Source organism: Carlito syrichta, unplaced genomic scaffold (genome assembly GCF_000164805.1).
Source record: "Carlito syrichta isolate Samal-C Ts95f unplaced genomic scaffold, Tarsius_syrichta-2.0.1 Scaffold302623, whole genome shotgun sequence".
NCBI lineage: Eukaryota > Metazoa > Chordata > Mammalia > Primates > Tarsiidae > Carlito > Carlito syrichta.
The window spans coordinates 408,333-435,470 of NW_007246719.1; positions in this window are offsets into that span (position 1 = coordinate 408,333).

The following is a 27,138-nucleotide window of genomic DNA, read 5'->3' on the forward strand; positions in this document are numbered from 1 at the left end:
AGAAAGAAAGAAAGAAAGAAAGAAAGAAAGAAAGAAAGAAAGAAAGAAAGAAAGATGGGGAAGATTAGAGGCAGGTGAAGGAATAGCAGGGAAAAGTCAGAGAGAGATTCTGTTTCCTGAGGCCCATTCGTGAGGCTTAAATTGGTCCAACATTATAACAAAACACTGTAACAAGGACTATGGGAATTATGAGGCAGGAGCCATCAACAAAAACCATTGTGTATAACATAACATCGCAATCAATTTATATTTCCATTCACTTGCTGATGGAGATGAGGGTTGTTTCCAGTCTTTTACTGTTACAAATAAAACTGCTATGAACAAGCATATTTAAATTGCATAAGGCCACGTGCTTTAATTTTTCTTGGGTACATACATAGAAGTATGGCTGGGTCATTCATTATCAGGTTTAACTTTCTAAGAAACAACTGAGCTTCCCCAAGATGGTTGTAGTATTTTACATTCCTGTCAATAGTGTTCTATTTTTTCACATGCTCACCAACAATGTTTTAATTTTAGATGTTCTGTGAGGTACTAGAGATATATTATTTTGGTGTTAAGTTGTATTTCCTAAATGGTTTAAAATATTGAGATTATCTTCACGTATCTATTTGCCATCTACATATCTTCAGTGAAATATCTGTTCAAATCTTTTGCACATACTTCTATGGGATTGTTTGTTTTCTCATTATTGAGTTTCAGTTCCTCTGTCTGTATCATATTTCATGTTCTTAACTGCCTTTCAAATATATAGCAGAAGGTTTAAATTTTAATTAAATCCAATTTATCATTATTTTTCTTATATGAATTGTGCACTTACTATATCTAAGAAATCTTTACCTAACCAAAAGATAAAGATTTTCTTTTTTTTTTCTAGAACGTCTATAGTTTGGGGTTCTATACTTAAGTTTATAGTTCATTTTTCAGTTAGTTTTTCCACAGTGTCTGGTATAAATGGAGGTTTATTTTTTGACATATGGATATACAATCTTTTCAGTTCTATTTGCTGAAAAGAGTATCTTTGCTCCATTGAATTTCCAATTGATTAACCATATATGTATGGGTCTATTTCTAAACACTCTACTCTGTTCCATTGATACATTTGTCTATCATTGCACCAATAGCACATGTCTTGATTGTTATAGTTAGTATCAATATCAGGTAGTCTATGTTCAATCTTATTCTTCAAAGTTGTTCAGGTTTTCCTAGGTTCATTGCTTTTCCATATGAACTTTTAGCATCAGTCTGCTAATTTCAATGTTAAAAAATATTATCCTTAAATTTTGATTTGGATTGTATTGTATATTTTGATAAATTTGAGGATAATTGACGTCTTAACAAAATTGACTATTTCTATCAATAAATTTATATTTCTCCATTTATGAATATCTTCTTCAGTAATGTTTTTAGTTTTCAACATGCAGGTCATTTACAGCTTTTATAAATATATTGTCCTAAGTGATTTTTAATATTTGGCATAAAATGGTAAATGACATAGATTTTCTATTTCAACTTCAACTGCTTGATGTTAATATATAAAAACATACTTATTTTGTATATTGTTCTGGTATCCTGAAGCCTTCCTAATTAGTTCGTGGTTCCATAGGATTTTATACATAGACAATCATTTCATATGTGAATGAGGAATGTTTTACTGTTTCCCATCCAATCTGGATGCCTTTTTATTTCTTTTTTCTTTTTTTTGAGTTGCAGTCTCACTCTGTCGCCCAGACTGGAGTCAAGTGGCCACTCCCAGCCACCGCAGCCTCTACCTGCTGGGCTCCGGCGATCCTTCCGCCTCAGCCTTCCAAGTAGCCGGAATTACAAGCATGCGCTACCACGCCCGGCTGATTTTTTGATTTATTGTAGAGATGAGGTCTCGCTGCCCAGGCGGGTCTCGAACCCACGGGCTCAGGCAATTCACTCACCTCAGCCTCCCAAAGGCGCAGGATTACAGGCTGAGCCACCGAGCCCGGCTTGCCTTTTTATTTCTTATCTTGTTGTACTATCTAGAGGCTTCAGTACAATCTCAAGTAGAAATAATGAGAGTATGCATTCTTCCCTTGTTCCTGACCTTATGAGAAAAACATTCAGTCTTTCATTATTAAAAATGATTATGATGTTAGGTATGTAGGTTTTTCATAGATGGCATTTTACAGTTTGAGTAAATTTTTATCTATTCTTAGATTGTTAAAATTTTTAAAATTAGTAATGGATATTGAATCTGTCTCTTTTTTTTCTACTGAGATGATTATATGATTTCTCTTTTTAGTCTGAAATATAGTGAGTTGCATTCATTGTCAAACCAATCTTGCATGTATGACATAAACCCTACTTGGCCATGATGTATTTGCTTTTTCATTTTGTTGGATTAAATTTGCTAAACCTTGTTTAAAAAAATTGCATCTATGTTTGTGTGGTATATCATTCTGTAGTTGTTTGTTTGTTTTTTCTGCTATTTAGTGTTGGTATTGGAATAATGCTGACTTTACAAAATGAGTTTGGAAGTATTCCCTTCTCAGTATTCTGAAATAATTCGTTTTAAATTGGTATTATTTATTTCACTGAAGTTATCTGAACTTGTAGTTTTGTTTGTAGGAAGCATTTTAAATACACAACAATTTCTTTAATGTATATAGGTCTGTTTGTGTTATCTATTTCTTCTTGAGTAAATTTTCATAGTTTGTGACTTTAGAGAAATTTATCTATTTTATCTAATTTGTCTGATTTATTGACAGCAAACTGTCATAATTTTTCTTTATGAGCCTCTTAGTATCTGTAAAATCTGTAGTGATGTCACTTCTCTCGTTTATGATATTAGCAATTTGTATCATCTCTTTTCTTTTACTTGATCATCTAGTTACAGACCTATCAATTTTGTGATCTGCTCAATCAGCTTTTGGTTTCATTGATTTTTTTTTAATTAAAATTGTTTCAATGATGTCTGCTGTAATCATCATTTTCTTTATTCACCTACTTTGCTTCAATATGATTTTTTTCTTATTTTTTAAAGTTGAGGCTCTGATTTGGACCTTTCCTTAATTCTGCTGTGCATGTTTAAGTATATAAATTTTCCACTAAACATAATTTTACTACATCCCACAAATTTGGGTATATCGTGTTTTCATGTTTATTAGTGATTTTAAAAATTTTCCAACTTTTATTTTGGTTTTGTATTTGATCCATGGATTATTTAGTATTTTGTTGATAAGTTCCAAATATCATGGGAGTTTCCAGAAATTTTTCCATTGTTCATTTCTATCTGCATTGCTCTGCAATTACATTGTAATCAGGAAATATAGTCTGTATGCTTTGAATCCTTTTAAGTTCATTAAGATTTGTTTTATTGCCTTGAAAAAGAATTATGTAGGTAAATATCTTGCAGGCACTTGGGGGAAAAAGTGTATTCTGCTATCTTGGGGTATAGTATTGCTATGCTTGACTATGCCCCCTAAATTTTAAGTATTGGAAACTTTTTTTTTGAGATGGGGGTCTCACTCTATCATGCAGGCTGGAGTGCAGTGACATGATCAAAGTTTACAGCAGCCTTGATCTCCTGGGCTCAGATGATCTTTCCACCTCAACCTCTCAAGTAGCTTGGACTACAGGTGCACACCACCACAGCCATTTTTGGTTTGTTTGTTTGTTTGTTTTTGTAGTGACGAGGTCTCACTATGTTGCCTAGGGTAGTCTTGAAATTCTGGGCTCAAGCAGTCCTCTTGCCTCAGTCTTCCAAAGTGCTGAGACTTCAAGCATGAGCCACCATACCCTGGCTTCATGAATTGGAATCTTAATCCCCAAATGTTATGTAGATCAGAGGTGGGGCCTTTGGAAGGAAATTAGGATTAGAGAACATAATCAGGATGGGACATCCATAAAGGTACTGGTGACTTGCTAAAAAGATCTGAACTGACATATATGCATACTCTTGCCCTCTCGCCATGTAATACCTTCCTCTGTGCTACAATGTAACATGAAGGCCCTCACAAGATGCCAATGCCTGCTCTTGAATTTCTCACCTTCCAGAACTGTGAACTAAATACCTGTTTTTTTTTTCTTTCTAAATTACTCAGTCTGTGGTATTTTGTTATAGTAACAGAAAACAAACTAAGATAGAAAATTGGTACTGAGAAGGAGGCCATTACTATAACAAATATCTGAACTGGGTAATGAACAAAGACTGGAATAGTTTGGAGGAGTAGGCTAGAAAAGTCAATATTGTCAGAGCGGGAATATTGAGAGTGATTTTGGTGAGGGCCCTGAGGAAGAAACTAAGGAAGGTTTGAAACTTCTTAGAGATTACATAAGTGGTCCTGATCAGAATGCTGGTAGAAATAGGGACAATAAAGACCATTCTGATGAGATCTCAGACAGAATTGAAAAACAACGTATTGGAAACTAAAATAAAGGCCGTTCTTGTCCAAAAGTAGCCAAGAATTTGGCTGAACTGTGTCCATACCCAAGATATTTATGGAAAGCAGAACTTTAGAGTTGTAAAATAAGATATGTAGCAAAAGAAAGATCTAAGCAGCAAAACATTCAGACTGCTTCATGGTTGCTTTTGGCTTCTTAGAGTGAGATTCTAGAGAAAATAATTGACATGAAGATGAAGTTTATAATTATAAGGGAAGCAGAGCATAAAAATTTGGAAACTTCAGAGCCTGGTTGTATAGAGTGAAGAGGCATGCTTGGAAGAGAATGCTGAGGGTGTATCATAGTGACCATTTGCTAAGGAGATTGGTATGGATAGAAAGGATCAAGAATATGGAAGAAAGACCTCAAAGGCATTTCAGAGAACTTCAAGGCTGCCCCTCCCATCACAGGCTTAGAGGCCTCGGAAAGAAAAATAGTTTCAGGGAACTGGTCCAGGGCACCCTCTGTGAGCTCGCAGTCCAGGGCCACCTCAGGACACTGATCCTTTCATTCTGGTACAGCACTTCTTGGACACCCCACTGTAGATCAAACAACCTCCAGTGTGGCTTAAACTTCCACTTTGAAAGGTATAAGCCTTAAACCTTGGCAGCACCATGTCCTAGCTCAAGTGGGCACAGATGCATCTCACCCCCCAGCTTTGGAGGGCACAAGTGATAAGCTTTGTCAGTATAAGCATGGTGCTAATTCTATAAGTTCAAAGAAGGCAAGACGGCTGTGGAGGCTTGGCGGCCCTCACCTGGGATGCAAAGGATATCACTGAAAGCCTGGGAGCCCAGACAGAGACTTGTCACAGGGACAAAGCCACTGCAGAGTGACCCCACTAAAGCAATACTGAGTTGAAATGTGAAGTTGGAACCACAGAAGCCACAGAGAATCCCCACTATGTCAATATCTAGTGAAGTCATGGAATTGAGGTTACCACAGAAAGTTTCCACTAGAGCAATGACATTTCCACCAGGGCAGGACTGCCACTGGGACCTCAGAAGCATGGAAACATCAGCATGCGGCTCCAGCCCGGGGAAACTTCAGGTCACCTGTCTCCAAACTGTGAGAACTGAAACGTGAGTTGAGTCCAGGAGAGCCATGAGGGTGGGGCTGCCCAAGACCTTAGGGTCCCAAACCCTGAACCAGTGCACACAGGAAGTGGGGCATGGAGTCAAGGAAGATTATTCTGGAGACTCAAAACTTAATGTTGCCTTTCCTATTAGGTTTTGGATATACTTGGGGTCTTTTACTCTTTTTTTCTTACCTATCTCTGCCTTTTGGAATGGGAATGTCTGTTTTGTGCCTGTCCCAGTCTTGTATTTAGGAAATAGATAGTTTGTTTGACTTCAGTGTCTCACAGCTGGAAGGAATTTGTCTCAGAGTGCCTTATGATTTGAATTTCACTCATATCTGACTTAGATGAAACTCTGAAATTTGGACTTTCGAGTAGGCACTGGAAATAGTTAAGACTTTGGGGCTATTAGGATGAAATAAATATATTTTGCATGTGAGAAAGACATGGACTTTTCTTTATGGAAAGGACCAGTAGTAAAATGCTATCATTTGAATGTGTCTCCCAAATTTCATGTGTTGGAAGCTTAATCCTCAAATTCATATGTTGATTAGATAAGGACATTAGGGAGGAGCCCCCAAGATGGGACTAGTCACTTTATAAGAAGAGAAGGAGAAACCTGAGCTCACACACACACACACACACACACACACACACACGCACACACACACACATACACACACACAACGTACTTTTGTCCTCTTGCCATATATTGCCTCCTATAATATTATGACACAGCAAGAAAGCCCTCATCAGATTCAGCACCATCCTCTTGGACTTCCCATCCTCCAGGACCATTAACCTAATAAACTTATTTTCTTTTAAAATTTTTTACATCGGCCTGAATATTTAATTTTAAGTGTAATACTCATTGAGGACACCATGGAAAAGATGACATTTGAAGAAAGGCTTAAACAAAGGAATCATAGATATTTGTCAGAATAATCTTCCAGTCTGTGGTATCAGCAGAAAATGAACTAAGAGAGATATATTAGAAATGTCAACTGGGTCCAGACTGTTGTTGTGTTTTTCCAGCATTCTATATCATCACTGATTTTCTGCTTACTTGTTCTATCAATTATTAAGAGAGAAGTGTTACAATTTCTATCTACGATTATATATTTTTCTGTTTCTTCTTAAAGTTCTATGAATTTTGTGTCATATATATTAAAGCTTTGTTACTGGATCTATAGATATTTAAAAGCATTGTGTCCTCTTAATTATTTTACCTATATCTCATTACAAAATACCCTTCTTTATCAATGGTAATATCTTTCCTCTAAAATCTACTTTGTCTGATATTAATATGGCCACTCCAATTATTTTTTTATTGGTACTAGCATGGAGTATATGCCTTTGTTCCATCCTTTGCTTTTAATGTGTATGTATCTGTTTAAAGTTTGTTTCTTTTAGGCATAAGCAAGGTCTAACGCTTCTATTCATTCTGCTAATCTTTGTCTTTTAATTGGAGCATTTAGACCATTCACCTTTAATGTAATTGTCCATTTAAATTTTCATCTTAACTCCACCCACTGTCTCAGACCAGGTACCCCACGGTTCCTTTCTGCTTGATTCTGTCTTTAACCCTTATCAACATCTGACATAATTGCTCTATTCTACTTCTGAGACTTATTGCCAGTCTATGAACATAAGCACTTACCTGCTTCTTTTTGTATTTACTGTTTCCTGTGCTTGGAAGATTATCCTGGCAAATATCCATGGTTTCTTTGTTTAAGCCTTTCTCCAAATGTCATCTTTTCCATAGGGTCTTCATTGAGTATTATTTTTAAAACTAAATACTTAGACTGATGTCAAACATTTCCCATACTATGTACGGACTTTGAAATATCTAAGTTGCATTTTTCTCTTCAGAGCTCTCTTTTCTGGAGGCAGAAGCTTTCTTAGTTAGGAATCAAGAAGTAACTGTACATCTAAGGACCCTAAGTCAATGTCAGAAAGTCTATAGGGGATAAAAATAAGAGCTCTCAGTGCCTTTTCCCAAAACTGCATTAATCTTATTTTGCATACAATTCTATCAACTTCACTGCCCAGTTTTTAGCTCCATAGCAAAATAGAATATTCAATGTGGTCAGAAAAAATGTTTTTTATAAGTAAGCACCCTCGTAGGAGACAGAAAGGAACATGGTTTATTTTTCACTATGTATGAGACCCATCATTTAATCCTGTTATACCATTATTGAATGGGTTACTGTGATCATTTTACAGATGAAGAGACTGATGGTAGAGAGTAACTGATTCCCAAATCAAGAGCCAGGACTTGAATGCAACCTTTTCTTCCTCTTAAGCCCACCTCTTTGTACCTACACTGGGCTGCTTCATTGTCAGCAGCGTGGTAACTGATGGTCCACCAGTAAGGGAAGAATATAAACAAGTAACAAATATTGAAAGACTGATAGAACCACAGACCATGCTGCATACCACAATCAGTGTTGAGGACATCATCTCTGGATAGCACACACAGTCATTAATGTTCATAATGATAAAACCAAGTCATCAAAAAAGATTAATTACATTCCATCCACTCTGTTTAAGAAGGCAGGGAAGTGTGAAATCCATTTTAGAAAGATTTCCATCAAAAATGATTAAAATTTTCAGCTATCCAGAATGATTCATTCCCCCGGGTTTTCACATAGCCAAATATGTAAATGAAAAAGCACAAATATTGCCCATTTCCCACACAACAAAACAAATAAGCAAACCACAAAAAAAGAGTAGAGAAATGACTCAAACAAACTGAGGACTGAATATGCCTACAGTGAGTATTAGGGTGTACACTAAGCTGGTGGCTAGCTATTGTTTTACAGCTTCTGTCTGTTCTCACTGGTCAGGTGTCCATTTGAATGGTTAGTGACCCTGCCAGAAATATTTTAATTATTTTGGTTATTTCTTCTGCTGTACAATATTTTAGGGATAAGGAAACGTATTCCCCTTAGCCCTGAGCATATAGTTAAAATGATTGAGTTTGCTTCAAGCACAGGCCCTCAAAAACCCAACTATGCTTCCAATGTGAAAGAGAAGTTATATTTGTATGTCAACGTGAAGCTGAATACTACTTGATTTGGATTTTAGTTATACAAACAAAAAACAAATCTACTCCTCTCATCTCAGTCTAGTGCCTGGCATGTGGTGAATATTCAATAAACGTTGGTTAAAAGATTTTTTTTCTGGCTGAAGTGGAAGGATTGCCTAAGCCCAGGAGGTTGGATCTGCTGTGAGTTGCTCTCCTGCTCCCCTGCACTCTAGCCTGAGCAACAGAGTGAGATTCGACTCAAAAAAAAAAAACAGAAAAAAAATTTTTTCTGTCCATCAGTTAAAAAATGATTGACAGATGCTGACATGGATCATTTTTCCCTCTGGATCCTTATCTAAAAGAATTCTTGGCATTTAATAAGTACTCAATAAATATTGATTGAAAGAATGAATGAATAGTGAAACATAAAATTAATGAACAAGTGGTAAAACTCTGATTATTGATATAGCTATATGACTGCTATAATACAATTTTTAGAAGGGAGGTATGCATGGAATTGAATCAAGAAATACCTGGAATGTTGCACAGCATATTATTACTGGTAGTCACTCTGATAAATGTAGAGAAACTTATGAAAGATTCTCACTTTTTTGCTTTATTTATATATTATTTAATTTAAATGTTCACAACACATGTATATTACTTTCACAATCAAAATAATGTATGTTATAACTATAACAAAAATGTTTTATTACATCAGATGATCTAGAATTCAGGTGTTCATTATAGAAGTAAAAAAAAGTTATTACCTTCCTGCAATGTAGAACATTGGAGAAAATAAATGTAGATGGAACCAGAAACAATCTCTCAGGTAGGAAGTAAAGAGATGTGAAAAAATAACCAAAAAAGAAACCCTAAAAATATTCACAAGATGGAGGAGGGATGGGAAATTACTAATTGATGGGTATGAGCTTTCCTTTTAGAGTTATGAAAATGTTTCAGAACTAGATAAAGATGACGGTGGGCCGGGCTCAGTGGCTCAGCCTGTAATCCCAGCACTTTGGGAGACTGAGGTGAATGGATTGCCTGAGCCTGCGGGTTCAAGACCAGCCCCAGCAACTAGGCAAGACCTCATCTCTACAATAAAAATTTTTTTAAAAAATAGCCGGGCAAGGTAGTGTGCACCTGTAGTACCAGCTACTTGGAAGGCTGAGATGGAAGGATCTCCAGAGCCCAACAGATCGATGCTGGGGTGGCCGTGAGTGTGCCACTGCACTCCAGCCTGGGTGACAGGGTGAGACTCCAACTCGGACAAAAAAAAAGATGGTGACTGAACAACTTTGTCAATGCCATTGAATTGTTCATTTTAAATGGTTAACTTTACATGATGCAAATTTTACTTCAACAAAAATATGAAATATATATGAATACATATAAACATACATATATTTATTCATTTATCCGATGAAAATAAAACAAAGATGGCTAAAGGCTCTGAAAGTCATCCAGGCCAAGAATGGGGAGACTCTTAAACTGAGATATTTCCTAAAATAAAGAAGTGGTTCGAATTACCAGTTTTAATTGTTAGGAAAAAAAAAATTATAGCATCTATTCTAATGACAGGAACCCTCCAAATGATATTACTTCTTAGAGAACAGTAGCAATGGAAAAATAATCAAATCCTAATACCAGAAATGGTCAACCATTCTCAGCTGGGGAGACCACACGCTGCCATGCCAGGCCACGAGCTCCTTACCAGCAGACATCACCTGTTCATCTTTGTATCTTCAGCACTCTGGCACTGTGCCTGACATAATGGGTGATTGATGTTGAATGAATGATGGTTTAATAATGTGATTAACCCTGGTATGAAACGGTCCTTTGAATGACTCATCCATTTTCAGCAGTGCCTTCTGCCCCCTCAGACATCCAAGAATTAATTAGGAAGCTTATGAAAAAGGTATATTGCTGGGTTCCACTGCCACATACTTTGGTTCTGGAGATCTCAGATATGGCCTGGGAATCTGTTTCACAAAAGGTTCTCAGGTAGTTTGATGCAGGTTGTGTGTGGACCACACTTAGTAACCCAGCTCTGTCCTCCATCTCCCTGACACAAGACATCTTTGATTTCTGGCAGAAATGGACGCTCACTGCTGGGGCTGGCCTTTCTTTTCACACAAGGAAGTATGGAATACATAGCCACTGGATGCTTTTCCGGGTATGTATATCCATTCGATATTAAGATATAAACTTGATAAGAACCTACATTGTCTGGAAAATTAAAGTGTCTTGTGATGTTTTGAGTTTTAGAAACATTCATGTGGTTGGAGACAGTCTGTCCCAGGAGTGTTACATAATACATTCTCTTGCACTAACAGGGGCTTCAATTGGGTGACTCCAGGGGTTCCTTACAACTCAGATGAAAACAGGCTGAGAGCCAAAGAGGCAGATGAGGTATGTATATGTAACTACTTTGGAAAGTGTAGATTTCTATAAAAATATAAAGTATTTTTATTATTCATGATGTGGGGGCAGTGTCTAGCATTATTTTTTGAAGATTTCTGGACTTCATTTCTACTTTGATCAAAATATTTAATAAGAAAATATTGTATAAAAATAGGTGAATTAACATTTTTGACTGTTTCTCTCCTCCTACTACTCAAATGCACAAACAAACAAAAACTGTAATGGTGAGCCTTTTACTGTTAATTTATACATTATATGAAAACATGTTCTTAATCAGCAGCAAGCTATTTTATCAACAAATGTAGTAATATCAGAATAAAATGGACTTTGGGTCAAGTATGATCTTGACCAGTAGAAACTTGAACTCAGGAGTCCATATTGCCATCTTCAAACTGAAGCAAGTCAAAAAATATTTATTTTAAATTTAATTCTTATCTTTGCACATTTACATTATTGTCCCTTTTTAATCATCATAAATATGCAATGCAAATGCTTGTATCTGAAAGCATTGACTAACCTTTATATCTTTAGGATAGATTCTCAAGTATAGCTATTGTGGTTCAAGACCTATACACATTTATAGACATTCTATGCATTTTCAAAGTGGAAGATTGCACCAAATTATGCTTCCACTAATTATGGATGGATATCCTGCCTCACTGCATGGTGGCAAACAAAGTAGTAACAATAAAAACAAAAACAAAAAACTTTTCCACCTAATCCAAAGGGTAGAAATTTGAAATCTTGCTTTTACTTGTTCTTAGATTACCAGTGAAGCTGAATATGTTTGCAAGTCTACATTACTCAACTTGTATTTCTTCTCTGAATGTTCCAGGTTTTCCTTCTGTGGTTTACCATTCCTTCACCTAAGCACAATGGTGAAGTTTAATCTTCAAAATTCTTCTGACATCTCTTAGGGAAAACAAGGAAAGGAACTGAGAAGGAAAACATTTTAAAGAAGGAGGATACAATTGCCAAGTTATTTTAACATTTTTATTATTGAAATTAAAAAACATTTGTGGAGTTATGTGGTATTTGCAGAGCTATGAAATGACAACTCTTTTTCTTAAGGAAAATAATATGACAATAAATATACATGACTTTTTCCAATGCATTGGAAGACACTGTGCAATAATAAATATACATTTTTAAACTACCTATTCCAAAAATGTCTTTTCAATAAACCAAAAGGTTTTAGTCAGAAGGGAGACATTCCAGGTAGTATTTTATTTTTATAATTAAAAAATGCTCAAATTAGACAAGGTTTCTTCAATTTCTTCAGTAATTAGAATCTTCTATACAAATTATTTATAAAATCATGACTTTACGGTATTTGTTGCCACCTGACAGCTCTGGGGGACTTGTCCTTGAAATCACATTACTCATCTGTATAACTGCCAACAGGTTATTGGTGATGTCTGGCAAATATGGGCCCACTCTACAAAGTACCACATAGTTGTAAACTTCTGAATTTCACACACAGCACTCCTAAATTATCAGTGGCTTCACTTTCTGCACTCTGTTACCCAAGGTCAACCAAGGTCCAAATGACAATTCCAGAAATGAACAATTCATTTATAAATTCTAAATTGTGCACTGTTCTCCATTCCACGATGAAATCTCAGGCAGTCTATACTGCTGGAGTCCTGAATCATACTTTTGTCCAGTATATACACTCTGTAGATGTTACCTGCCCTTTAGTTATTTACTAGCCATCTAGGTTATCAGGTTGACTGTCACCCTATCACAGTGCTTGTGATCCAGAAGCTCTTGTTTTACTTAATAATAACCCCCAATCACAAGAGTAGTGATGTTGACAATTTTGATATGCTAAAAAGAAACTGTAAAGTGCTTCCCAGAAGTCGAAAAGGTAAAGTTCTCAACTTAATAAGGGAAACAAAACCGTATGCTGACATTGCTAAGCTCTACAGTAAGAACAAATCATCTATCCGTGAAACTGTGAAGGAAGGAAGAGCAATGTGCGCAACATATATATAGGGTTTATTTAGTACTATCCATGGTTTCAGGCATCCCTTGAAACTATCTCACAAAGACAAGGGGGAAACTACTGTGATATGTTTTTTCTCAATTAAGATTTTTTTAAAATAAAATAAGACATTTATAAAAATAAGTGATACAAATACAGTCATGTGTTGCACAATAATATTTAGGAAAACAATAAACTGCATATGCAGTGGTGGACAGAACAATAGGCTACACTGTACAGCATCGGGGAATAGTAACTGATACTATCCAGGTTTGTGTAAGCACACTGTATGATGTTCACACAGCAGTGAAATCACCTAGCATCGCGTTTCTCTTAATGTATTTTTCCTGTTGTGAAGCGACACATGACTGTACAGTGCTCTATTTTAACATTTCCATAGTCTATTAAAAAACACATCATTTTGGAACAAGATTTAAATAAACACAACTTTCTAGATACTTTAATCTACGTTATTGAATCCTACTTTATTTGTTTTAGAAAATAAACGTCTTTCATTGGGAATGCTTCCAGGGCTGAAAATTCTTTGATTTGTACTCAGTTCCCTACAAGTGGCACCACAGTTTTAACTTGAACTTTGAGATGTGATATGAGGTTATGCCCTACTTTACTTCTGGTATACGGATCTCACTGCTTTGTCTCTCTTGACTGTGTTGTACAGAGAAAAAACCACTGGCTCTTCAAGTATTTTCTTCCTCTACTTTTTACTGCAAGATTAGAAACGACCAAAAGAAAGAAATCATGGCAACTTAAAAATTATTTCTTCAAAATTATGTTTTCTAAAATTTTTGTTATTCCTCTGTTAGTTTGTATATCAAAATGTATAGACAGTGATTTCCCACTACCACGCTTTATGACGATGCAATGGGTACGTGTGTGAAAATATGGAACACTTCACAAATTGGCATGTCATCCTTGTGCAAGGACCATGTTCATCTTCTCTGTGTCGTTCCAATTTTAGTATGTGTGCAAAAGAATGTTGCCATTTATTTTTCATGACTTGTCTAAACTTTCAAGCTCATCATCTCATTGTGTATTGGGGAATATAAACTTAAACTTGGTAAGGAAACCCAGATGTGTGCATTTAAAACAAAGTATTTTGAATTAACAAAATATTCAGTTAATTCACAGTCTAGCTTCTTAGTGGTATTTCTCTCCTTCCTTTCCTATTTCTCAGGATGGTGACTGGGCCCATGGAAAAGCTGTTGTGTCCGCTTGCAAGAGGAAGAAGGTGTTCAAGCTGTCCCTCATGTCTTTGCTGACTTGTGATGTAACAGAGGCAGTCTGGTCTCCTTCAGTCACTAGGCATCTGGGACTAGTACCCACTGAACGGTTGCTGATACTGGAAGTGGTGAGGAGGGATGGGAACAATGCTATGACTGAAACTGAGGCCTGGAGGACTTCAGAGAAACGTACAGTTCAACTTTCCCTGGCTTATCTCAGCTCTTATTGATTGTGCAGACTTTCTGGCCAGCTTCCTTCCAACTGCTCCCAGCCTCACCATCGCAGTCCTGTTGAAAGCTCCATTGCATCGAATTCAACCTTCTTGTGGCTCCTAGATCCTTAAGGGAATTTGTAGATCTCTTCCACATCACCATCTGCTTTGCCTTCCCGTGCCATGTCACCCTTTCTCCTCTTTAGGGGTGTCCAGTATCAGTGTGAGCCACCCTGCAAAGGCTTTCCTTAGGCACTCTCTCCAATTAAATATAGGTCAGAAATTTCTATTCAACACCTTGGGTGACATGGCATGGCTAACATCATGCTGATCTGAAATATGTTTTTCAGAGGTCTATAATTTTTCTGAACTACATACACACTGAAATATCAAGTACTGGGAACTTTTTCAGACCTATCTGAGGGTTTTGGACCGCACGCCTCTCTCCACTTGCCTTTGCATTTTCCTGAGGGAAAAGCCAGGAAACTCAATATGAATTCTCACCTCGCTTTCCTTAATTTCTCTCAGAATGGCTATCAGGACTATACCTTCTGTTTTCTTCTGGTTGAAATTGAGCTTACCCTATATCGAGTTCTTTTTTTCCTCTCTGCATAAAGCATGTTTTTATACCTCCAAGGTTGAATTTGAATATGTCAGTAGTTCTTGGAATTTAGAAACCTTCTTTCTGTAGTCACAAATTCCAATTCACAAGACTTTTGCCTCATTACACACTGACTTTAAAAAAAATCCTTGAACAATGCCTTTTTTCTTCTTTGTATTCCTGCTTTAATAATCCAAATCCTGCCTAAGATAATGGATGCCTCTGGCTGAACAGGGGGAGGGTCAATTAATTCATTTCAAAAAGTCTCATCCTCATTAGAGTTGAAACTGATGATATTGATAAATTACTTTTATCTTTCAATAATTTCCAAATTCTTTTCTTAGAGGAACCATTCTTTTTCTCCAGAAGCTACTTTTAAAAACAAAATGTTTTTAAAGATATACTATAGTTTATCTTTAGCTACACAACAGCTTTCATGTATTACTATCCTCAAGATTTCAATAAAACTCTGTTTTTTTATTTCAAGCCAATTCAAAAAGCATCAATTAATATTATTTAACTAGCCTCTAATTTTGTGCATGCTATTGGGAAGAGAGGTTTACAAAAGAAAAAACCAAGTTTCTAACTCCTTAAATGTAAGTAACAAAATTTATACATGAAATAATCAGAATACAAAGGAAGTCAGGCAACAACTGTATCAGTGTGTGTATTGCATGTAATAGGTACTTAATGGATATTTATTGCTCTGCATATCTGTTGTATAGATTTTTTTAAATGTATAGGTTATCTAAACAACTTGAAAATAATATGTGTCAGAGAAGACATTAAGGAAGAAGTAGGAAGGGGAAATCCTCACACTGGGGGTAGAAACTGGACATGTAGAAATGGGAAAAACTATTCCAGGCCAAAAGAAAATACTGTGAGGAATGAATTGTGAGTTCAGAGGACAATTTTGTTCTGTTAAGCTTTAAATGGACTGAACGACACAAGTCATTCTGGAAAAATGTATTTTTTTCAGATATTTCTTCTTGACATCCCCTGCCCCTATGTTTTTTTATAAAGCAAATGCTTTGTCATATTTTTCCTCTTCAGTGATTGATGTTGGCTCATTCCACTGCTTCTGTTTGCTTGGTCACATCTGTCCATGAGTCTTTCTTCTCCCAAGTGGTCTGACTAAGTGAGGCTCACAGCAAATAACAAGCAGACTAAGGGTCAGCCCCAGTGGGGCTACAAGTTTTTGACTTTGGAATAAAGCCATTCTTGCTTCTAGTGAGGTTTACAAGAGTTTGTTTTTCTTCTAATGCTGCAGCTAAATTTCCATGAAATAATAGCTTAAAAAAAGAGAGAGCGAGCTGCTACCCTCTCATTTTTTCTCATTCTTTTCACTGCCAAGTACGCAGAGAAAATGATAATATACATGCATTGCTAAAACTGTCTCCCAATTCACAACTCTACTGAAACCGCTTCCTCCAGGGTCCCAATGGCCTAAAGAGACCTATCTCAATGACATTTCTTTCATTTAGTTTTCCTTGACCTCCTTACCACCCTTTACACTTTCACCAAATCCTCTTAAAATGTTTTCTCCTTGGCTTCTTGAATGCAGCACTCTCGGGATTTGTCTCCTACCTCTTTAGACTACTCTATTTTCTGCTTCCTCTTGGTCCCTAAATACAGATATCTTCTAAGACTCTGCCATTATCTCTCATGTTTCTCTCTCTTCATCTTCTTCATCTTCTCTCTAGGTAATCTTATGTACCTTGAGTATTATTTCTATGCAGACAACCCCTAAACATACCTACACAGAGAGAGAGAGAGAGAGAGAGGAAAAGGAAAAGAGAGGAGGGGAGGGGAGGGAAGAGGAGAAAGAGAGAAAGAGAGGAAGGAGAAAGGAGAGGAGAGAAGAGGGGAGGGGGGCAGGGAGTGGAGGGAAGAGGAGGGAAGGGGAAGAGAAGAGAGGAGAGGGAGACCAGAGACAGAGGAAGAGGAGAAAAGAGGAGAGGAGAGGGGAGGGAGAAGGAGAGGGAGACCAGAGAGGGAGAGAGAGAGAGAGAGAGAAAAGAAGAGAAGTGAAGAAGAGGGGGGGAGGGGAGGGATAGGGGAGGGAGAAGGGGTGGGCAAGGGAGTGGAAAGAGAGAGAGAAAGAGAGAGAAACATGTATCTCCAACTGAGTTTTCCACTGGACTATAATCCAAAATTTCCAATTGTTGACTGAACAACTCCACTTAAGAACTCCCAACAATCGTTTCCATTTCCATAGTGTGTCTCCAACAGTCTCCCCGAATCTCATCCTTTTCACTTCTTTGAAACAATTTCTGGTGATCTGAAGCTGTCTCACATCAGCTCATGGGGGCTCACTGGGTACATCTCTACTGCGTGCTTCTCTTCCCCACTCTAAAGTCAGCTATGCTGGGAGTATTTGCACCACAAATAATGGCAAATGCTACAAAGCATTTACTTTTCTTTCTTTCTTTTTTCTGAAAGCTGATTTTTGAACATTTTTCAGCACACCACAGATTATCATTCCACTCTCCCAGTCACCTGAGTTGAAACTCAGGTGATTTTGGACTATTTTCTTTTCCCACCCCCTACATCATTCAATGTCAGGTCCTTTATTTTTAGGCCAATCCAAACCTTGCCATCTCCATTGCCCCTGGCCTAGTTCTTCTCAGTCTGATCTCTCGATCCTTCTCTTATATCTAATCAACTGGGCAAATGCTACTAAATTCGTCTTCCTAAGGACCAACTCTGACCATCGTCAAAAGTTTTCAGTGATTCCCTTTACTTGCCAAAGTTGAGTCATTCATTTTCACTCAAGATCAGCCATAATCTGTCTCCCAATATCACTCTAGCTGGTCTCTCACTGTTCCTGTCACATACCTCAGGATCATGAGCTACTACCTTGTGTCTGGATTATAAAAAGTAATTATCCATGTTTGGAGAATGAAATTGTCTAATTGGCTGATTGAAAGACTTTTGGATTCTGGGTCTATTTTTTTCCTCCTGGATTCCTCCTTTGCCATTTCCACACACCTTACCTGGACAGAGGCCAAGTCGGCCTTATTCTCCAAGGTGACCCCAGCACTCAGCTTGGATCAACATTATTTCATTAAATAAATGAACCCACACCTGTGTTTTTGCCAACACCATAGGCAGAAAGATGAACGCTGCTCTTAGTATTATTTTGCAAGCTTACAGTGTTCCCCCTTATCCATGGGGACAAGAACCCCAATGGACACGTGAAGCCTCAGACAGCACTGAACCCTATACATTTTATGTTTCTTCTTTATACATATGACAAAGTTTACTTTATAAATTAAGCACAGACAGAGATTAATAACAACAAGAATAAAATAGAACAATTGTAACAATGCACTATTGTAAAAGTATGTGAATGTGCTTTTTCTCTCTCAAAATACCTTGAGTGTACTCTACTTACTTATTTTCAGACCATGGTTGACCAAGGGTGACTGAAACTGTGAAAAGTGAAAACATGGTTGGAGGCACTTCTGTATTTTCCAAAGTTTATTTTTCTAAGTTGTAAGATCATTGTGTTGTAGATTGAGGTCTTTTCTCCCAAGGGCTTCATTGGTTTATTTATTTACAGAGTTTGACTATAGCTTGGCAGATAGTATCAGTAACTGAGCTATCTCGGTAACAGAGAAAGAGTAATTGGGTACGGTTTTAAAATTTACTGATGACCTCTTATAGCAGTGATACTTTAACATGGCCAGTTTGAGTAACATCCCTAAATATTTTTCCCCCATGTTTATCTGTTACATAGTGGCTGACATCCTTAAGTGCGTAGGGTTATAGTTAATGATCACTAAATGTATTTATCTTGTTCTAAATATGTTTACTTTGTTCTAATTCTGGAGAATTTTTGTTTGTTTTTGTTCCTGTTTTGTTTGTTTCTTAACGTCAGACTGAGAGGTTTTCCCATTGTTTTACTCTCTGATCTGGAAATCCACTAGCAAAAACTAAATATCTCTTCAAAATGTATGTACACAGACTGGTTGACAATACAAATCGTTAAACCATGTGAGCAGATACTGCAGTCTAAAGAATATCACCATAGGCCAAGATCCAAAATGAGAAAAAGACATTTCTGAATTCCATGGAGGTAACAGATAATGTGTCAGGGCTTAAACAGAACTGGTGAACCAGCTCTAATATTCCCTGTATATGTACTAGTTTGTATTATTTTTCTTCTGTCAAAACTGCATGTTTGTATTAATATTGGTGCTTTGTCTGCAGTTGATTGCCTTAATTTTTGTTAAACCACAGTCTTCACTGCAATACTTATTATGAAATCTCTGTGTCTATCAAATATACCTTTCTCATGTTAGGTTTTAATGTGCTCCGTGCCTCTTGTGTAGCTAACAATTGGATTTGGGCTATGGAAGCCTCATTTTAAGTGTATCTTCCACAAGCATTTTTTTTTATTGTGTTAAAATAAAATAGTAAGGCCCATCAATACATCTGACTATCTATTTCAAGATTTCCTGATTCTGAAATATGAATATAAGAAAAAAAGCATTATCTTAGCCTCTTTCCTTCCATTTCTGTCTACGTGCAGTATTTTCTCAGATTACTGTGGTTGGTAGAATGTTGTTTAAACCAGTAAATGCAAATTAGCCTTGTAATTTCCTTTGTAATAAAAGTCTGCTTTTGTTCAACTAATCTGTCATTGGGTATTATCCAGGTTGGTTGTTTTGTGTTCCTATTAAGGACAGAGGAGTCACAAGAGTGCTAAATATAATCTACTATCATCTACTTCAAATATGGGCTTATATGATTCCTTTTCTTTTACATTAGCTTAACATAAAGTTTGTAGAGCACTGGCTGTCATCTTGGAAAGAGCTAAACTCCAAATTTATTTTAATAAATTTCTTGGAAATTAGCAAATAATTAAAACTTCTAACACACATCATGATAGATAAAGTATTTTTGAAAATACTGTAGAAATGTATGTCTATGACTATTGAACAAACACTAACTAATGTTCCCTTCAATACAAGGGAAACAAATGATAAGAATTATATTTTTATTCCAGGGGAAATGATTTGTAAATTAAGTCTTGGCCGGGCATGTGGCTTACGCCTATAATCCCAGCATTTTGCGAAGCTGAGATGAGAGGATTTCCTAAGCCCACAAGTTCGAGATCAGCCTGAGCAATTTGGCAAGACCTCATCTCTACAATAAATCAGAAAAATTAGTGAGGCATGGTGGTGTGTGCCTGCAGTTCCAGTTACTTGGAAGACTGAGGCAGAAGGATCACCCGAACCCAACAAGTCGAGGTTATGGTGGCCGTGAATGTGCCACTGCACTCCAGCTTGAGTGACAGAGTGAGACTCCAACTCAAGAAAAAAAAAATAAGTCCTTAGGATTTTTCAATGATGATGATAATAATAATAATAGCCAATAATCACAGATATTATTATTCAGTGCTGCTACCATCTGCCAAGTTCTTAACATAAATTAACACTAATGTACATAACAATTCTGAATATATTTTACTTACCTTTTTTTCAGGTAAGGAAATCAAAACTAAGAAAGGGTATGTAACTTGCACAATGCTTCACATTGGAAAATTAAAGAGTTGAAATGTAAAACCATGTGTCTCTGGTTTCAGTGTCCAATCTCTTAGAATATCTTGCTCCCCACTCATAACCCCCCAACAGCTGGCTCTAACAATTTGGAAAATGTAAACTTCCTAATGAGATTCATGTGATCCATCATTGCCTCAATTAATTCATAACATTTTTTGATAAACAAGTCCTTTTTGCAAATAAGACCTTACAAAGTCATTTTTGCAAATAAGGCCCTAAATACCGATCTTTATGAATTTTGTTTTCATCACCCACATTGCATCTAGGTATACCTTGACTTTTGGCCTACCTTTCAACTTCCACAGTCAACATTAATGACTTTTTTTCTTAGTTGGACAGTTGTTTTTACACCTCCACCTATGCTCAGAAAGACAAATACTCCTTGAACTTCTCTAGTTTGGCAGCAAGTTGTCTCATGCGTGTCTTTATTTTTTGTCTGTTTATTTTTCTCATGCGTGTCTTTATTTTTTGTCTGTTTATTTTATTTTAAAGATGTGGGGCACAATTCAGGATTAGGTATACAAGAGGACACCATACAAGCAAAGTTTGGGTCTCCCTTTGGTCCCCAATTTGTCTAGTTTAAAAGCAGGTACCCTTACTGATGTTGTATCCCCTCTCCCCCACCCCAATAGTATCCTGCTACTGCCAATCCCTTTCTTTCTTTCTTTCTTTCTTTCTTTCTTTCTTTCTTTCTTTCTTTCTTTCTTTCTTTCTTTCTTTCTTTTTTGAGTTGGAGTCTCACTCTGTCACCCAGGCTGGAGTGCAGTGGCACACTCAGAGTCACCTAGCATCGATTTGCTGGGCTCTGGCGATCCTTCTGCCTCAGCCTTCCGAGTAGCCGAAACTACAGATGTGCTACCACACTTGGGTAATTTTTGATTTATTGTAGAGACCACGTTTTGCCAGTTGCCCAGGCTGGTCTTGAACCCGTGGGCTCCCAAAGTGCTGGGATTACAGGCTGAGCCACCAAGCCTGGCAACCAATCCCTTTCTTATAGTATAATGGAAAATGTTCAGGGTCTCCTCATGAGTGAGAACATGTGGTACTCTGTTCTTTGTTTCTGTGATAGATCACTGAGTATTATAGACTCTAAATCCATCCAAGTTGCTGCGAAGTTCATATGTTTATCCTTCTTTATGACTGTGTAAACAAATCATAAAGATCAAAATACTGCCATGTACCTTCTCAGACCTCAGTGGAATAAAAATAAGTATCAATGCCAACAAAATTCCCCCCAAACCCACAAAGACATGGACACTAAATAGCACGATGCTGAATGACCACTGGGCCAACACAGAAATCAAAACAGAAATTAAAACAGAAATTAAAATTAAAAGATTCTTGGAAACAAATGAAAATGAAGAAATATCTTACCAAAACCTCTGGGATGCCATGAAAACAGTTCTAAGAGGAGAATTTATATCTCTATGAATGCACATCAAGAAAATGGAAAGATCACAAATAAATAGCCTAAAAAAAAATCACCTAAGGGAGCTGGAAAGACAAGACCACCAAAACCTTAACTTTAACAGAAGAATCCAGATCACCAGAAGTAAAAGCCCAAATATGGGACACGGAAGACAAAAATATAGAAAAAATCAATGAAACAAAAAACTGGTTCTTTGAAAGAATAAATAAGATTGATGGACTCCTAGCCAGTATGACCAAGAAAAAGAAGGAAAAAGTCCAAATAAACACAACCAGAAATGCAAAAGATCATATCACAACTGACCCTGAAGAAATACAAAAGATTTCAGAGATTACTATGCACACCTGTATAGAAACAAAATGATAACCTAAATGAAATGGAGGACTTTTTGACATCACACAACCTCCCAAGATTGAAACTAGAAAACATCAAAACATTAAATAGACCAATAACAACCCAGGAAATTGATTCCGTTATAAGAAAACTACCTAAAAAAAAAAAAAAAAACCTGGACCAGAGGGCTTTCCAGCAAAATTCTACAAAACATACAAGGAGAAGCTGATACCAATCCTTTTTAAAGTATTCCAGGAAATTGAGAAAGACAGAATTCTCCCTAAACTATTTTACAACATCACACTGATACCCAAACCAGGTAAAGAGCCAGCAAAAAAAGAGAACTATAGGTCTCACCCATTTCTAATCTTCAGCATGGTTCACAATGTTGGCATTAAAGAAATAGATAATTTATAGTTAATTATCTATAGACCAAATGCTCCTTGAATGTTAGGACTGCGTCTAACTCCTCTAACGTGTCTGCATCAGGGCCTAGAGAGGAAGAGTCAGAGCCCACATGCTATTACTATAATATTCTATATTACTAAAATAATAGTGATAGCATCTATCACTCAATATCCCCTTATATTCCAGAAACTTTGCCAGGTCCTTTGTATATAAATATTATCTCATTTAATTCTTAGAAAATAGGGATAATATTATTCCCATCTTAAAGTTGAGAACCATAAAACTCAGAGAAGTCACTCATGAAGAGCAAAACCACAATGTGAACAGGTATGTTTTCTTTCAGTTTCCATGTTTCCCACAACACCAAATACAGGATTTTCCTGGAAAAAAAAGGTTCTTGATTCTTATAAAATGTTACCAATTCTTTCACATGCTCTATGGAATTATAGATTTATAGCAGTGCAATGAATTTTTATAAACTATATACTTAAACTATACTCTACACTCAACAAAAGTACATTGTTATTTTCATAGAATTATGACGTGTAAATCCAATATTTGGAAGCCAAATAAGGTAAACCTTGGCCACACTGTTATTGTGAGATCTGTTTTATGGATGTGCGAGTGTGTGGGTATTGGAGACTGTGTTCACCACAACTCTAAGAGGAAACGACTCGTGGACTTGATGATGATTCTCCATAGCTGCATGTTTGACTAAAGAAGAACATCCCAGAACATATCATTTATATTGCAAGCTAGCTTGTTCCCTCTCTGATGAAATACAAATTGGAAAATATTTGAAGTATTATGCAGCAGCATCAGTTTCAGGTGATATTTATTAGAAATGCATGTAACCTTATTATGCTATTATACAAATAAAAGATGGGTACAGAAAGAAAGAGTAAAATACTAAGCAAATAGTCTGTTCTTTACCCAAGTTCACCCTGGAAGATGTCTCCTTTCTGGTTCTACTTCTTATTACAATCTCCCAATTTAGTTTGTGTTTATTTAATTATTTGTCCATTTCAGAAAGAAATTTACCAGTAAAATGACTAATTTTAAAAAAGAAACCAAATATATTTTAGAGGCTCTGCCAATGTGTAATGTCTTCTAACACCGGCCAAAAATAGCAGTAGACTAATTTTGAAATAACTGTTTTCTCGGCAGAAGTCTCAATGCGATTCTCACTTGCCCTTCTTTCTTGAATCCCCTGGAAAACCCTGGAAAACAACAACAACAACAACAAAACACACACAGAGATTACAGTAAATTTTGGCAAAGAATTCTATTTGCATCATTTTCTTAGAAGTCATGTGCTTTGGATTTCCTCTTGTTTATGATATATTAAAATGCCTTCCAGATGTTTTTAATTATTTTTTTAAAAACCACTTTTCAAGAAGGCAAAATAATCCATAATAAAATTTTCCTCTTTTTTTATGGCCAATAAATTAGCATACTCCAGCTTATCAAACTGCCCCATAATTCTGAAGGTGACCTGTTTAAAGGAGGTCAGGCACGGAGTGAGACAGCTAGATTTGGTCAGAAGGAGCATTTTACCAAGACTTCTTTCAATTCCTGTTTCCAATTGAGGCTGCTCTCTGCCTAGGGCTTACCCTGATGCAAAAGACCATTGGCTGGAATTGCTTAAATGTCCCACACAAATATAAACACCTCCACAGTGTTGGGAAGATGAAAGGAACAGTTTATTGATATTGTATATGCTCACGTTTGGATGTGGGATAAGGAAGGCAGCACTCAGTGCTGGTATGCAATGCTGAAACTGGACTGCATGAGGAGGTTTTCAGTTACTGATGTTGGATGCCTGCCCAGACTGCCATAGTAGAGCTTAGGGGAAAACACAGAACAGAGGAGAAGCACAGAATGGTTTGGGGAAACATCCATGTGGGTCAGAAGGATAAATACACACGAAGACCATGTTTCCAGAAATGGAAGCACTGGTCACTGGGGAACATCTGTGAGCTCCCCCCAAATCCCTCCCTAGCCGTCTTTATTCATACTTGAAGGCAATTGTCTGCTCATCTAAGCATAGATTCCCCATAAGAGTAAGATTATAATTCAGTCGAGAGAGGAAGCGAACAGGGTAGGGCAGGAAGAATCCTTAGATCACACTGCCTGTTGTTGTCTTACGTTTAGCATGTAGATAAATGTCGTGGGGTTTTTTGTTGTTTTTCTCTCTTTCGTTTTTTAAAACTAATGTTACTAAAAGAGAAAACACTGTAGATTGTGGACATAGTGACTTCTAAAATGTACCTGCTGATCATCTGTCATACGGACAGACAAGGAACCTTAATTTTCTGGTTCACAATGTGAACTTAAATTTGAATGGGATATTCATTGGCCTAACTTAAAGGAGGGCTTTCTGGTAATTAACTCTCATCACTCTACCTCACCTCAACCCTTTGTAACTTGAAGCATATTTGCCAAATATGAGCAAGTGTGTTCATGATGTTAGCTTTGGAGAGATGTTTTATCCATAAAGGGTCTGCAAGATAGTGGTACTTGAGGAAATTGTAAACTAAGTGAGGCAGTGTGACAAATACAAACTAGTCAGTCAATCAGTATTTATGGAGCTATACATAGAAGAAAGAGTTCTGTAGAAGTGAGAAACTGAAAGAAGTTTCACTAGGCAAGAGTACAGGGGGTAACAGAAGAAAGTAATGAGGACACTCTAAAAACCTGCCAGCTCAAAGGTGAGATTAGAATTCACAGGAAAGAAGATGAGGCCTCCTAAGGAGAAAAGGAAAGATCACCAGTGGGTCAAAGACGTTCACCTCACCTTGGGCATTTAGGGCTTTGAATTTCACAACCATGCATAACGCAAATACTAGATGGAGACAAAGTGTTATTATGCGTTTCTGTGTTCAACATGTGTCTGTTAGTAGGGGGCAGAAACACCAGAAACTGTGATAGTAAAGGCTCTGGAAAGTACATTATCATGAGGAATAGTTTAAAGAAATCGTGATTTTTTTTCCAACCTAAAGAAAAGCAAACAAAACAGCAAAGAGATAGGTGCAAGGGTTAGAGGCTAAAACAATACAACTGTCTTTAACTATTACAAAGATGTCTTCTGAAATAGTAAGTAGACATACTCCATTGTTGAGAGGGCAGAAAGTTTTGAAAGGTTTGATAATTTTGTTTTAAAATTTAAATCATTGCAGTTGTCCTATAGTGGACTAAACCCCATGACTCTGTTAAGTTAGAGAAACTCTGAAACAGATGTTATAAACTGGACACCGGTCTTAGGTAAAAGGCTATACCGGATGACTTATAATGAAGAATCTTCTAAACTGGATTTTACACATACATACATACACATTGTGCACACACTCTCGTTGAGTTTTAATTACTACAAATCACCCAGCTAGTTTCTAGAATAGAAGACACCAGTTAAAGTTGGCTTTCAGATAAACAGTGAACAATTTTTATTATAAGTAGGTCTCATGCAATATTTGGGGAAAACTTATACCAACAACTTCTTTGTTGTTTATCTGAAATTCAAATTTAACTGAAATTATCTGAAATTCTAAATTTAATTTAAATTTATCCTATATTCTATGTGACAACCTTATGCTATAGAAACAACATAGCACAAGAAAGGTGTGTGTGTTTCTTTGGAATTCTGAATTTACATAATTAATGTAATAAATATAAAGCAGGGAATGACATGCCAGAATTCATTCATATGTCTATGGCCATTATAGCCTTGGGCAGATTGGGGGTATTGATCTTATAGCCACAACACCAGGTGGGTTTATTTTTTTTTTCCATTTTTAAATCATTTTTGGCTGGTTTATTTTACAGTTTTTGAGAATTTTAAAATGTGTTTATTTTAATGTTGCTTTTTTTGTTCAGCATGCTGTCTCTAGAATTTCACAGAGGACTTTGTCTTAAATGATTCACAGCATATCATGGTGACTATTTGTCTTAGTATCTTCATATCAAATCTAACTTTCAATTCAAAGTTATTTATTTGGGACACATTTCTTTGGTGCTAAGGCATTAATGTAGATAAATGATCCATTGGCTTCTCTTTTAATAAATGATGATTTTGAAATTATAATTATATTGAAATTAAAACAACCTCAAAATAGTTACCAAAATAACTTACATAAATTTCATTGCAGAAAAAACAGAAGTAAGGTTCACAGTATATTGACAATAGAAAAAAAAATTTCTATTTATCAGCTACAGAGATACTACTATAAGATAAAAGCATAACACTTTAAAATTATACGATTTTTTATATTTTTAAATGATAAATAATTTTAAAGATTATTTCAAATTTGTGTATAAAAAGAAGAGCTATTCATATTTTAAGTTGCAGTATATCAAATTGCCTACTTTAAATATTCACATGAAACACAATTGTCTTGTATAACACCGTCTT